This window comes from Callionymus lyra, chromosome 10 (assembly GCF_982586985.1).
Source record: "Callionymus lyra chromosome 10, fCalLyr1.hap1.1, whole genome shotgun sequence".
Classification (NCBI taxonomy): domain Eukaryota; kingdom Metazoa; phylum Chordata; class Actinopteri; order Syngnathiformes; family Callionymidae; genus Callionymus; species Callionymus lyra.
This window is the reverse complement of record NC_141827.1, coordinates 4,154,403-4,163,662: the sequence shown is the minus strand read 5'-3', so window position 1 is coordinate 4,163,662 and position 9,260 is coordinate 4,154,403. Positions and strand designations below refer to the sequence as shown.

The 9,260-nt window shown below is 38.9% G+C and overlaps 1 protein-coding gene across 2 annotated transcripts in view; it reads left to right on the top strand.

Annotated features, from left to right (window-relative positions):
• Nucleotides 1–7,721: 7,721 nt before the first annotated feature.
• The window catches only part of chd6 (chromodomain helicase DNA binding protein 6), a 61,192-nt gene continuing 59,653 nt past the window's right edge, over nt 7,722–9,260 (top strand). Inside the window, exon 1 of one of the 2 annotated variants that reach the window (XM_087801643.1) lies at nt 7,722–7,992. The gene's annotated coding sequence lies outside the window, so the exon portion shown is untranslated. The remainder of the gene's footprint in view (nt 7,993–9,260) is intronic. The other variant, XM_087801642.1, reaches the window with a different exon arrangement.

The following is a 9,260-nucleotide window of genomic DNA, read 5'->3' as shown; positions in this document are numbered from 1 at the left end:
GAACAGAAAAATGTAACTTGTATTAGAATTTTAAACGATGAGATACATTTACAGTACTTTTTAGAATCCATCCTGGTTTTTATGTAAAAGTTTATATTTATAGAAGTATATACTGTATATAGTAAGTAGAGTAAAACTATAGTTTATACTTTTGTAAAAACAAAAGAAAAATCAATGATAGCAACATAATACATGTTAGCAACACTGCAGTTAGCTTCATAACATTCTTGCACTAATGGCTACAATCAAAATATTTCGAATTTAGTTTCAGAATGTATGAGTCTCTCATCATGACCATGTTTTACACTTACTTTATAAAGTTGCTCTGAAATCTGGACGAACGAGAGGTTACGAGAGTCCATTATGACGTAATAATGGCTTCACTCCTCCTCCAGCTGTGATCACGTCCCGCTTTGTTTATACAACGAGTGCCTTTGAGGTGGAAACTTCTGAGATTGTGACGTGCGGTGACAAACCACCATGCTTGATCAATTACAGCAGAGGGGGTGTGGTTATGGTCAACAAGATTTAATCTCCAGAAAAACAAACAGTTTTCAGTGGGCGGAGCTTAAGATTATTTTCTAATGTCAGCATTGAACTTCATACAAGCATCACACGCACACATTTACAATATAATAATGAAGAACATAAAACAAAGAATGAAGGTTTGAAACGTTTGCACCAAAATAATTCTGTTAAAACACAAAGTTATTCCAGATGAAGATTAAATATCGTCAAATACCACAACACAAAGTATAAACACCGGAGAAACATTTAACCTCAAATGGTGACACATGTCTCTGATACAACTGTAACAGTTCCCATCGTTTCTAATAAAGTTATGGAACTTTAACCTCAAAATACTTGTGATTATTACAAATGATTATTATATTAGCTGAAGTACTCGTTCTTAAAACAAGACAGATCAATGGAAACACCTTCTGACTCCACAAAACTGTCCATGAAGTCCATTGAACAGTATTTAAGAAATGCTCAGGGGACACGCCCACTTGTATCTGATTCAGGCCCACATAGAAATGTGTGATATTCACGTCAGCTGCTCACACACACACACACACACACACACACACTCGACAGGCGGGCACAGATAAGACACTCCTCAAATACTCTTGAATAACTGAAGAGCATTTGTTCAGTTCACGTCTTCATCCAAGTATTTATTCATTAATAGAAACACGATGTTGAAAAGAGCCTCATATACTAACATTTACGGTACTTTTGATGAATCTCATGAACCTCATGTAGAAACACTGTTAGAAAGTATGTCCTGTAGCAGTCGAGGAGTTCACTGTCTTTGTGTGTTTTATTTGTTTTTTGTATATGTGTATTTGTGTATACTTTTAGTGTTTGTGATTCTTCTTTTTTGTGAAAGTTTGTGTCTACTTTGTGTCTGTTTTTGTATCTTCTTTTTGTGAAAGTTTGTTTCTTACTTTGTGTAAGTTTGTGTCTACTTTGTGTGTGTTTTCGTGTCTACCTTTTGTGTAAGTTTGTGTGTGTTTTTGTGTCTACTTTTTGTGTAAGTTTGTGTCTACTTTGTGTGTGTGTTTATGTCTACTTTTTGTGTAAGTTTGTTTCTTTCTTTTATGTAAGTTTGTGTCTACTTTGTGTGTGTTTTTGTGTCTACTTTGTTGTGTTTTCGTGTCTACATTTTGTGTAAGTTTGTGTCTACTTTGTGTGTGTGTTTATGTCTACTTTTTGTGTAAGTTTGTTTCTTTCTTTTATGTAAGTTTGTGTCTACTTTGTGTGTGTTTTTGTGTCTACTTGTTGTGTAAGTTTGTTTCTTACTTTTGTGTAAGTTTATCTCTACTTTGTGCGTGTTTTCGTGTCTACCTTTTGTGTAAGTTTGTGTGTGTTTTTGTGTCTACTTTTTGTGTCTACTTTGTGTGTGTGTTTATGTCTACTTTTTGTGTAAGTTTGTTTCTTTCTTTTGTGTAAGTTTGTGTCTACTTGTTGTGTAAGTTTGTTTCTTACTTTTGTGTAAGTTTATCTCTACTTTGTGCGTGTTTTCGTGTCTACCTTTTGTGTAAGTTTGTGTGTGTTTTTGTGTCTACTTTTTGTGTAAGTTTGTGTCTACTTTGTGTGTGTGTTTATGTCTACTTTTTGTGTAAGTTTGTTTCTTTCTTTTGTGTAAGTTTGTGTCTACTTTTTGTGTAAGTTTGTGTCTACTTTGTGTGCGTTTTTGTGTCTTCTTTTTGTGTAAGTTTGTGTGAAAAGTGTGGAGTCGTGTAAAGCACACTTTTCTCATGTAAACAAAACTGAGCTGATGTAAACATTTTCCCTCATAAAACTAAATGATTTTTTAAATAGATCTGAGATCTCGATCTTTTTGGGACGTTGTCATGGTAACCAGGACGCTGGCTCGCGAGTTGAACTCCGATGACCTCGCGCGATGAGATCGAGGCGGAAGGAAAAGAGCGACCTCTGCTGGCCAAAGTGCGCTTTTAGATTTATTATATTGTCGAGATTCAAAGTAATTCACCCAAAAATGTCTGACTTTACAAAGAAGATTTAAGAATCGTGGAGAGAAAACATGACAGATTTATTCCTAACATTCCTGGTTGAACTACAAACATATGAACTAATTTAAATGAGAAATGATGTATAACTTAATTAGTAAACCTCTGATAACGGGACGTCAAAAAATGGTAAGCATTTTGTTGTGCTCTAAATAACCATCTGGAGCCACAAATAATTTGAAGGATTCATCAGAGAGCGACACCAGCTCAGTGTCTTTCATGTATTCATGTGTGTGTTCTGAGAGTGAGTTTAAAACAACACAGTTGCATTTAAATTTTACTATTGATGATTTTTCAAGCACTAAAATGGATTTACATCGTATATATATATCAGGGGTTTAAATGAGCAACATGTTCTTATCACCTAAAAACCTTTTTAGTGTTGGTTTCTAAACAACAACCTGATCGATAAATAATAAAGATATTAAAAATAAAATAGAATAGGATCCATTTTTGTTGACATTGCTTTGCAATACAAAATAACATTTAAAATAGAATTAAATACAAACAAGTAAATATAAATGAAAACAAAGTATATAAATTCAACTTTTTAATTAAATTAACAAAAAAGATAAACGAGTGAGTAAATAATATGAATAAACTATAAATAGAAATGAAGTAATTAACAGTGAAAATGTTTTTTTTGTGCGAACGGTTTAAACATTGTTTGGTTTGCAGCGACAGAGCAGCGACTCTTTAATCTGCGTTGAAAACATGTTCAGTTTGCTCTGCGGCGCTGCCGTGGCGAGATGCCCGGCGCTGGAGATCAGCATCTGTTACTATAGCAACAGCCCAAGACCGGATCGTGGAGTCAACATGGCTGCCAGAGGAGAAACTGCAGCAGCAGCAGCTGCGCCTTTGTCTTCACATCCACACATTGTGACGCCGAGCGGAGACTTTATTCAAAATAAATAAACAATCGGACAAAGTCATTCTTACTTTTTTTCAATCCAGTCTTAAATTAATCCTGGACTTTTACCAACAGCTATTTCAGGCTGGACCGAGTCCACTCTGGCGCTGGAACCATCATGACGGGTCGAGCGACTCTTACAATAGACGCTCACATGCTGACTGTGGACAAAACATGAAGCCAGTCTGTGAGCGAAGGGATCAGTGGAGTCTGTCTCTTGTGTCGCTCGGGTCCACGCCAGGCCCGGTGCCAGATCGTGCCACTGTCTGCAGACACTCTCTTCAAATGACCAACATGATCTGGATCTTATCATCCATGTGTTCCTGTCGCTTAGACTATTGTTACAGTTTATTTTCCTGTCTAAACCAGAAGGATGTGTCTCGCCTGCAGTTCATACAAAACTCTGCAGCCAGAATTCTGAGCCGCTCTAGTAGAAGAACTCACATTTCTCCTTCAAACTCTTCACTGGCTGCCAGTTTCTTTCAGGGTCATTTTAAAATTCTGGTTCTTACTTTCAGATCTATTCATGGTCAGACCTTCCATCAGTGATCTGATCCAGACTTACACCCCAGCTCGGGCTCTGAGGTCTGTGGATCAGAATCTACTGACCAGAGGACCAGAGGAGAGAAATCCTTCCAGACTGTTGCTCCTAAGCTTTGGAACCATCTCTGTGTTTGATGATCTACTGACTCCTTCAAGAAACATCTGTGTTTGATGATCTACTGACTCCTTCAAGAAACATCTGTGTTTGATGATCTACTGACTCCTTCAAGAAACATCTGTGTTTGATGATCTACTGACTCCTTCAAGAAACATCTGTGTTTGATGATCTACTGACTCCTTCAAGAAACATCTGTGTTTGATGATCTACTGACTCCTTCAAGAAACATCTATGTTTGATGATCTACTGACTCCTTCAAGAAACATCTATGTTTGATGATCTACTGACTCCTTCAAGAAACATCTGTGTTTGATGATCTACTGACTCCTTCAAGAAACATCTATGTTTGATGATCTACTGACTCCTTCAAGAAACATCTATGTTTGATGATCTACTGACTCCTTCCAGAAACATCTGTGTTTGATGATCTACTGACTCCTTCAAGAAACATCTGTGTTTGATGATCTACTGACTCCTTCAAGAAACATCTGTGTTTGATGATCTACTGACTCCTTCAAGAAACATCTGTGTTTGATGATCTACTGACTCCTTCAAGAAACATCTGTGTTTGATGATCTACTGACTCCTTCAAGAAACATCTGTGTTTGATGATCTACTGACTCCTTCAAGAAACATCTGTGTTTGATGATCTACTGACTCCTTCAAGAAACATCTGTGTTTGATGATCTACTGACTCCTTCAAGAAACATCTGTGTTTGATGATCTACTGACTCCTTCAAGAAACAACTCAAGACACTTTTATTTGTGATTTTCCCTGATTCTCTGAGACTCTTGTGTTTGTCTCAGTGTTATCTTGATATTTTAAAGTATATATTTTAACTGTGTATTGTTTTTGATTGTTAAAGTTCTTTGTGACCCTGGTCTAGAAAGATCTTTACAAATAACTATAACTTACTACTTACATTGTGACTCTATAGTGTTCTAATCTGTTTGTTTTATCCCTTGTTTTGTCTCTGGGTCAAGGTGACCCGAAGGCTCATAAACAAATGTGTTTGTTGTATCCCTTGTGTTGTCTATGTTGTCAAAGTCCCAAAAATGAAATGTAACTTTCTTAGTTCAAATTTAAAAAAAAAATTAAAATAACAACCCTGTAATGATCGGTTTATATTCATAATATGGCTCAGATTGTTGCTGCTAATAAAGTAAATGCACTCAGAATTGAATAACTCTGTTATTAACACAACACGACAACACAACATCGTCAAGTATCCATCTGACAACCATGGTCTCAGAGCTGGAGGTGCTAAATCCCGTCTCCTCTTCCTTAAGTATGTGTTGACATAACAGCCTGTTATTCATTCACACAAAAATTCCAAGACGCCAAAAAAAAACTGAATTAACCTTCAGGCAGATTAATCTCAAGACCTGGAAGGGAATTGTACCAACAACCTGCTGCGTGAGAACATCTGTGCTTCCTGAAGGACACAAAAATGTAAAGTTTCCCTTCAAATAGTCTTTTAGTTCTGGGTGAGAAAGAACTCCACGGCAGATTTTGGGGATGAAAATAGAAGCCAAATCTGCTCCTCCTCCACTTCTCTCTGGGCTTCCGGCCAGGGAAGTAAAGGGGGAGGTAGGGGGGAGGTAGGGGGGAGGTTGAGGGGGAGGTTGAGGGGGAGGAGGCAGGAGCAGGAAGCAGGATCTGTGGGGATTGCAGGGGTTCGTGGAGCAGATGCAGGAAGATTTAACTCCTCCATGTCTGGACGAGAGAGACGTTCATACGTCATTAGTCGTGGTTTGAGGAGAGATGTTGAAACGACCTGTTGAGAATCATACATGATGATCCTATATTATCTCTATATCTCTTCAAATCGTCTAACAACTTAAAATGCCAATAATATTGTCACATGTGAAATGATTATTAACAAATGAATTATAACCTTTGATAAAAACTAGTTTTACAGGACAAGCCTGATATCGTAGACGAACAAACAATATCTGTAATCATTGTTTATTTTTATTTTTTCTTTATTTACACACATCAATTGTTAATTTAAATCAACAATATAACGTCATGACATTTAATGGATATTAAGTATCTCTTAAAGTGATAGTTCACCCAAAATTCTAATTGTTTTGAAGAATCTTCCACTGAAAACAATCTTAAAATTTAGACTATTTGGATGTTTTTAAGTGTCTTTTTGGACAAAGACAACTGTGCTCCTGTCGCTACATTAAAATGAACAAACATTTTTGTTTATAACTCTACAAAGAAACAGATTACTCTGAAATAATCCCAACATTAGTCGACATGAGGGTGAGTAGAAAATGATGCAGTAAGTGATCACGTTTTACAATTATTACTTTATTAAGTTGCTCTGAAATCTGGGCGAACGAGAGGTTACAAGAGTGGGGAACCAATATGATGTAATAATGGCTTCACTCCTCCTCCAGCCAGCTGTGATCACGCCCCGCTTTGTTTATACAACAAGTCTTCGAGTCTACAACGAGGTGGAGACTTCTGGGATTGACGACGCACGGTGACAAACCTCCATGCTTGATCACAGCAGAGTGGGCGTGGTTTTGATCGACAGAACTTCATCTCCAGAAGAATAAAAGTTTTTTTTTAAGTGGGCGGAGCTTAAAACCGTTTTGTCGATATTTCAATGAAAATAAAAGTTTTACAAATATGCGTGTTTTTGTGTCTACTTTGTGTGCTTTTTTGGGTCTACTTTTTGCATAATAACGTGTCTACTTTGTGTGTGTTTTTGTGTCTACTTTTTGTGTACTTGTGTGCGTTTTTGTGTCTACTTTTTGCATAATAACGTGTCTACTTTGTGTGTGTTTTTGTGTCTACTTTTTGTGTGTTTGTGTCTATTTTGTGTGTGTTTTTGTGTCTACTTTTTGCATAATAACGTGTCTACTTTGTGTGTGTTTTTGTGTCTACTTTTTGTGTGCTTGTGTGCGTTTTTGTGTCTACTTTTTGCATAATAACGTGTCTACTTTGTGTTTTTGTGTCTACTTTTTGTGTGTTTGTGTGCGTTTTTGTGTCTACTTTTTGCATAATAACGTGTCCACTTTTTGTGTGTTTTTGTGTCTACTTTTTGTGTAAGTTTGTGTGTACTTTTTGTGTGTTTCTGTGTACGTTTGTCTCTAATTTGTGTGTGTTTTTGTTTCTACTCTTTGCGTAAGGTTGTAAGGTAAGTTTAGTATATAATCATATATCAATATGTATAATCAGGAAAGGTAGTTCCCACACAATAAATGATGTAAATTGTCAACAGAAATGTAATAAATAAACAGCAAAAAAATCCACCAACAATTACTAATATTTTCTCGCATCTAGTCTTCGGTCCTGACTCCTGGTCCTGGTCCTGGACCCTCTCGGAGATGTTGAGGGAAACCTTCTCAATGGTCTCTCAGACAAACTCTTCTTGCGTGACAGCTGCGGAGGGCCAATGGCAACATGTCCGCGTCCAGCTGCGCCGCCGCTGCAGCCAATGGAAGAAAGTCCAGGACTGGATCCAGATGGTAAAGTTCGAGTGTCTCGCGCCGACAAACTTCCTCACAACATACACAGAAGGGCCGCTAGTGTCTCTGCGGCATCAGAGGCCATTTTTACACGCCGGGGATCCGAGAGTTCGCGTCGGCTGTGGAGGACAGACGGACCCGGGGCTGACTGTGGCCCCCGCGTCCAGGTCTCCATGAAGTCCCCGGACCCGCCGCGTCTGGATTAAAGTGATCCCGCACTCGGTCCTCCCCCGCCTCCCTCCTCCTCCCCCCTCCTCCCTGCTCATTTTTTATGCATTTTTCTAAACTGTCATGGCGATTTTGTGTCCTTGGAAATAAAAAGCGCCAGGGTTTTTCGGGCCAAGCTGGGAGGGATGTCTCGCCGGTGAGCGCGTGTTGTCCGCTGTCCGGAGCAGGTGAGCGACCCGCCGGGGAGGGTTTTTAGTCGGAAAAGGGGGGACACGTCCCCGGGAAGGGAGTCCGAGCCCCGCACGTGTAAGCAGAGCCGCTCGTGTATTTACACCAGCGATGCGGTGACATTACTGCGCTAGCAGGAGGAGGCTAGCGCCGCTGCTAGCACCGAGCGGGGGGCACTGCCTCTCCTCTCTCCCCCGCACATGCTTCACGTCTCCCGGCGTGTACCCCCCGTGCTCGCCCGCTTCTTGGGAACTTGTTTATTAATCTCTAGCTGTCTCGCTCAACTTGTGCCAGCGGCAGCTAGCAGCGTTAGCCTCTGCGTCTGTTAGCATGAGAAGAAAACCTACACAGAGGTGCAAGCTAGCCTGTTAGCTCGTTAGCTTCCTCTCTGACTCACGTCTATCAATGATAACGGGGATAAAACGCGGTGTCATTGAGTGACACGCTTGTGTACACGCGCACACACCTGGCCAGGTGTAACAAAGGGCTAATGCGAGTCGTCCGTGTTAATGACACGTAATTAAAAAGACAATAAAAGGTGGTATTATCTCAGTGTACAGTGAGGTGTGCCAACAAGTTGTCTTGTTGTGAATGTAAAGATGCTAACCACAGTAGTTATTTTGAGTTATATAGTAGAAAATAAGTCAAGATTATAAGTTAAACTTTCATATATTTGAGTTAAAGAACACAATGATGATCTTTGTTGTATAAAAGATCTGTACAGTAATTGTATTTAAGCTCAAGTAGTAAAACTCTTGAGCATCATCTGTTCATGTTTTCCTTTTAACTAAAAGTATTTACTAGTTCACCTGGTAACCTGATCGATGATGATAAAGAGATGGTTCACCCTAACATGGAATAAGGTTTGGGTTTATCTTCAGAGTTATCTGTTCTTTTTTAGAGTTGCAGACAAAAATGTTTGTTCATTTTAATGTAGTGACTGGAGTTGTCTTCGTCTTCATCATCGTCAAAACTTAAAAAAATACCTTCATACTGCTGGTCTGTAACGTCCCTCTTGGATTGAAGTCTCAATATGGAGAATTGTTCATTAAAAAACTATATAAGTCTATATATTTTAAGCTTGTTTGTAGTGGAAGTTGTCAGTCTCTCAGTTCCTGCCTGAAGTCTCACTCATTGAAACACAATGCGAGTTTCGGACTCAACTTCATTTTTTCCCGAACAATTCTTCTCATGTGGAGCTTCAATCCAAGAGGGACGTTACAGTCGAGCAGTATGGAGGTATTTGAATGTTTTCAAAGCTCCACTT